The following is a 6,261-nucleotide window of genomic DNA, read 5'->3' on the forward strand; positions in this document are numbered from 1 at the left end:
CAATGTCATCTATATCCCATGCTAGTACAGTTTCAACGGTTGTAATTTCTTGTTTTGTTTCTGCATCTCTTTCAAATGACTGTTCTGTGTGTTGTTGCGTTTCTTGAGCTTCGTCTGCATAAAAATTTTCTTCGGCAGTTACTTGATGATCTTGATCAACTTCGTTGTTTTCATGACGTACAAACTTAAATAGAGAACCCTTCTGTGCTTGTACAGCTAATCCTATTTCATCTTTCCGTTTTCTTTTTTGTGACCCGGAAAGTTGTTTTTGATACGACATAACTAATAAGGGTGTTTTTTAAAGAAATAACTGTTTCAATGATCAGATTATCAGAAATATTATTTAAAATAACTAATATAGGATAGTTGTGAGTCTGTGACCTTGAGCTAGTGTGAAGACACCTCACAAGGCGCTCCACCCTGACTGAGACACAGTAGAGTTGGAAACCCATGTCATTTTTACAAAGCCACTTTTTAGTTTTAAATGTATAGTGGGCATCAGTCTTAATGCTAGTTACAACTCTCTATCAACCTTATACTGTAACTAGATCAATGGCATTATCCAGTTTAATAAGCTGGGTTTCCAAACAGTGGCAAAATATAACCCTAGTTTTACTCCTAGGTAAAGCACAAAGTGACCAAAATGAAGTCAGCACAGAATCATCTCATCTCTATTAAGGCAGCACAGAACGGTTACAGGAGTCCTGTGGTGCCTTATTTTTGTTTGGAAAGACATTAGCAATAGCAGCACATTTTGGGCACGGCCAGAAATACATGATAAATCACTGCCTCTAAAGTTCCATCAAAATCTGACATGTTCACAGCTCTCGCATGCTCTGCTGCACAGATTCTTCACAAGGAAGTGTCCCCGGCCTTGTCAACTCATATTAACTGAGTATTTACTTTATGAAAGTTGGACAAAACACTGTGAAAACGTAAGACATTGGCTGCCCAACCTCTGGGCTGTCAAAAGCCATACTGACTCACTGGGGAAAAGGAGCAAGAGAATCTTAGTACAACATATGGTCACTCTATACACTAGTAAGGAGATGCGCATATTACAGTTGTTGGAGGGCTCTATTTAGCAGTAACAGGGCTATTGGAAAGCCAGTCAGCATTTTTTGTTTCTCTGATGAAAACTGGCCCGCTCCCTGCCCCAAACAATTGTCAACAACTTAATTTTCTGGTTTTGGCTAAGATATTGATTTAAAAAAAAATATTGAAATTGGATTCAGGATTGTTAGCAAGCATATTTGGCACACAAAGTTGTTAAATGACAATCTAAATGGCAACACAGTACTGCCTTCATGCTTGGCTCACTCACGCCCCAGGCTGCTGCTCCAACAGCTGCAGCAGAGGAGGAGATAGGTGGAAAACTGCAGGACCCCAAAATCTACCTCTTGGGGTGCAGAGTGGCAACAGCAGCAGCAAACCCTCAGGTCCGATCACACACCAATGGGCACCACTGCCAGACTAATGGACCAGGGTGAAGTTAGCACAGCATCTGATCTCAGGGACGGGGCACCTACGGAGCCACAGCAGCTCATCCTGCCCTGCGCAGCTCCCCTGCAGATGAGAAGGATCGCTGCCAGCCCGGGGGAGAGACGTGTTCCCCAGCTGGGGTGACCAGATGTCCTGATTTTATAGGGCCAGTCCTGATATTTGGGGCTTTGTCTTATATAGGCACCAATTACCCCCACCTAGGGTGACCAGACAGCAAGTGTGAAAAATCAGGACAGGGGATGGAGGGTAATAGAAGCCTATATAAGAAAGAGACCCAAAAATTTGGACTGTCCCTATAAAAGTGAGACATCTGGTCACCCTACCCCAACCCCCGTTCTGAGTTTTCACACATGCTATCTGGCCCAGCCAGCTGCATGTGACCCTTCCAATCCTGGCTGGCTGCCGAGGAAGTGAGTTACTTTCACTTTCATTCCTCAGCACGTAGCCAGTCAGCCCCCCCCTTCCCCTCACCCAACCCAGACTGCCAGAGGGGAGGTGGGGAGAGGTGCTCCGTGGGGAGAAGAATGGACCTTATGGGGGTGGGGGCAACAAAGGATACTGCAGCCGCTGAGCCTGCCTCACCTCACGCAGGGGGAGAGAGTCACACTCACAGGTGAGTTCCTCCTTCCCCCACCCCTCCCCTCTCCCCTTCCCAGAGACCCCAGCAGCCAATCTCCTCCCTCAGACTGTGCTGCATTCGGTTCTCTCTAGGACCCAGCATCCCTGCTCTTACATGCTCCACTGCTTCCCATCTGTCCGGACTCCCAGCAGAGTGGTGCCCTACACGACTGCCTATTCTGCCTATGGCTAAGGACGGCCCTGGGGGGCAGCTGTCATGCAAGTGTGCAGGGCCATTAATTGCCTCCTCCTACACAGGACTGCGACTCTGGGAAATGTGCAGGACATAAGTGAATGGTTTTGCAGCAATGGGCTTCCTGAACTGTGGCACACAATAGATGGCACACATCTCTATTTTAGCACCAAACCACAGAGCACATCGAGGGAGAAGGCTATTTTTCTATGGTAATGCAAGCACTGGTGGATCACCATAAATGCTTTCCTGACATCACTGGGGGCTGGTCAGGGAACGTGCATGATGCACACATCTTTAAGAACACAAGACTGTTCAGAAAGCTAAATCAGGGACTTTCTTTTCCAGCTGGTGGATTATCATCAGGAATGTTGAAATGCTAACAGTGATCCTGGGAGACCCAGTCTACCCCTTGCTCCCATGGCTCATAAGGCTGTACACCAGGTACCTCAACAGCACCAAGGACCGTTTGAATCACAGGTTCAGTAGGTACAGAAAAATAGTTGAATGTGCCTTTGGTTGTCTGAAGGGTCAATGGCATTGTCTATTTACGAGACCGGACCTCAATGAAAAAAAATGCCAAAGATTGTTGCTGCCAGCTGTGTGCTGCATAATATCTGTGAAGCGAAGGGGGAAAAGTTTCCACTAGGTTGGAGGTGGAGTGAACGGCTGCCCGCTGAATGTGAATAGCCAGATACAAGGGCTATAAGAAGTGCTCAACACGGAGCTATATGGCTCAGGGAGGCTCTGAAAGACCATTTTAATAGGGTTCATAGTAGTGTGCTCGAGCTGGCCTTGGTCTTTTGCAGCCCAGTATGAATCTTGTAGCAAGTGTTGTGTGTGTAGTAATATAACTTTGTTAATGCACCTTTTAATACTGTCTGAGAATGATATTGTGCGTTCTGGAATAAAATGAAGTAACAGGAAATTGGGGAGTGTCAGATGTGCTCAGCACCAGCCAGCATATGTTGTGAACGAATAAAGATGAATTATGTTTCAAAAAATAGAATTTTATTCTGTAATGTGAACCAGGCAAATGATTAAACATTTAGAACTTTATAAAACTTGATAAATTAAGGGAACACAACTTACAAAGGGGAAAGAACTGCCATTTTATATTTTAGGTGGGCACACACCAACCATGTCTTTCACAGATCCGTGTATGTGCAGCTGTGATGGTCTTTAATGTCCCCCGGATTGGATTGGTAGGGGCAGTGCAGTGGTCCCTGATGCCATGTGGAATGTTGAGAGGTGGTGTAAGGAGGTCCCAACATTGAGTTGTCTACTGGCTGCAGAGGGAGGTAAGCCTGGGATTCTTGGACCTACAGCTCTATCAGAGTCTGTAGGATCTTGGTTTGCTGCCTGAGAAGCACCATTATGCTCTGGTGCATCTCCCTCTCCTCTCCACTCCTTCCTTCCCCATGATGTCTGCAAGAGTCATCCTCCAGGCCCTGTTCTCATTCTATGTAAGCACAGGCTTACAACATGTCCTAGAACACATGATCCTGAGTCCTCTTCTTTCTCCTTATCTGGCTCAGGCTTTCTGTGGGTGTGGAGGGGTAGACCCTAAAGGCCACAACACACAGGAGTACCACTGTCAGTATATTCACAACAGAAATCAAACTTTAGGATACTGGACTCACACCTCTTGATCCCCAAAAGTTGTGAGCACTGCATTCTCACTTCTCCTTGGGATGATACAGTCCTGTGCCAGTCACAGCACCAGCCATGGCGAGTATGGCCCTTGGGCTGGGGAGATGGTTGGGGAATTGAAGGAGGATAGCTCAGTTAATATAGTTGTATAGAGCAATGGAAGTGAATAGTGGCACTGTTTTCCACCGGCAGGGGTGATATTAGCTAGTAACTCACTTCTGAGGGTAACAGCTGCTGCTGGCATCCCGATGCCACCTGGGCCGGTATGCTGCTAGCCTATGTACTGCAATGGTGCCTGTTGAAGTAATCACTGAGTGGCATGGAAGAGTGTTCTACTGCAGCAGAAGAAATAAGGCAGCCCTCCCCAGAAACCTTTGGCAGAGGATTGCAGAGTACCTTCATCACAGTTTCATCACTATCTCTATGGAGAATTCACAGGACATCCTGGAGAACATAAAACAAACTGCTCTGCATGGCCCCCTCTGTCTAACTCTAGAGGGGGATGAGAAGCAGATACCACCACCACGTCTCTTGGTTGTTTCACTACCTCTTCTAGCATAAATAAAAGAGTAAATCAACACGTGTCCTGCTAGTTTGGGGGGTTCCATCTCTGTAATTTCAAAGCAAACGGCATACTTACCCTGCATCAGGCTTGCTCTTGTGTGACTGTCAGAACTGCCTGGACTGCGATGGGGTCAAAAAATACCCTGGCTCACTGTGCAGCTGGATCCTCTGGTCGTCTGTCCCCCATACTCCTCCTTGCTGTTCATGGTAGGGTCCTGTGACTCGGGCTCCTCCAAAGTATCCACAGGGCTCAGGTGTGGGGTCTCTCCCAAGGATGGCATGGACCTCTTTGTAAAAGTGGCAGGTCTACAGCTCTGCACCAGATTGATTGTTGACCTCCCTTGCCTTCTGTTATGCCTGCCACAGCTCCTTGGCTTTCATGCGGCATTGCTGCTGGTCTCTCTTCTAGCCCTTCTCCTGCATGCCCCAATGAATCTGCTCATAGACGTCAACATTTCTACAGCTGGATCGGAGTTGTGCCTGCACTGCCTCTTCTCCCCACAAACCCAGGAGGTACAAAACCTTCTGCCTACTGCAAGTAGCTGGCATGGGCAGGTGAGCAGTTGCACATAACAATGGAGTGTTGTTGCTAGGTATTTGCCAAGCCGGGCAACCAGGAAAAGGAATTTCAAAAATCTGTGGGGCTTTAAAGGGGAGGAATAGTTTCCTGTCCACCTGGCCCATGGGAAATGGAGTTCACAACAGTGACCAGAGTGGTCACTGTGGGGCATTGTGGGACAGCTCCTGGAGGCCAGTAACAGTTGACGTAAGTAACACAGTATCTACACTGATACTGAGTCGACCTAATTACATCAACCTTGACTCTCCACCACTCAGGGAGGTGGTGGTGTTAAGCTGCCATACCGGGGCAGTTATATTGGCAGGAACAAAATTTAAGTGTAGACACATCCATAGCTGGGTTGATGTAAGCTGCCTTGTGTTGACCTAACCATGCAGTGTAGACCAGGCCTTAGTGATCAGATCTGGTGCCCACAGGTTCTTCTGGGCCAACTTGCAGCAAGCACTAAAGACAAAAGGATGGGAAACAGATGATGAGCATAGACTTGTCTTGCCCCACATCTAGATGGGTTTTCAATATGCCTCTCATTAAGCGTTTTAAATAGAAGGCAGGAGTTTGGCATTTTCACATCATAACACGGAGATTGTTGTTTTGCTTTTAGTAGAAAAAGGGCACCAGGCTTCTATCTCCTCTTCTTCTAGTTACGACAGATTTTGAAGTCCAAGAGCTACGTATGAGCCAGTATCAATAACAAATAGCCGTCAGGCTTGTCCAGGTAGTTAACAGGTCACTTGTTGCCAGACTCATATTGGGATTCCAGGTGAATGGATGCCTCCAGAGGAAAACATCTGTGTGTCTGCCTCTGAGAGCAGCAGCCCAGTTCCTTGTGTTTTTGTTTTTGGGCAGAAGTTTGACTCGAGCTTTGTGCTTCATTTGTATTTGCTGCTGTTTTGTTTTTAAACATGGAAACTACCTAAAGAGCCAAGTTAACAGCTCTGCTAGTCTGTCCCCAATTACATAAAAATTAAAGGGCAAAAGACCTATTAAGACATCTAGTCCATTTTCCAACACTCCTCGTTAGACAAGACTGTTACCTGCAGTGTATTCTCCTGTGCTTTGGCGAAGCTAGCTGTAAGTAACAGAAGTGATGGGGCGGACACTGCTTCCCTTGGCAGGTTAAAACATCGCCACTCACCTTTGAAAATCACAA

The sequence above is a fragment of the Lepidochelys olivacea genome (genome assembly GCF_965140295.1).
Source record: "Lepidochelys olivacea isolate rLepOli2 genome assembly, chromosome: 1".
NCBI lineage: Eukaryota > Metazoa > Chordata > Testudines > Cheloniidae > Lepidochelys > Lepidochelys olivacea.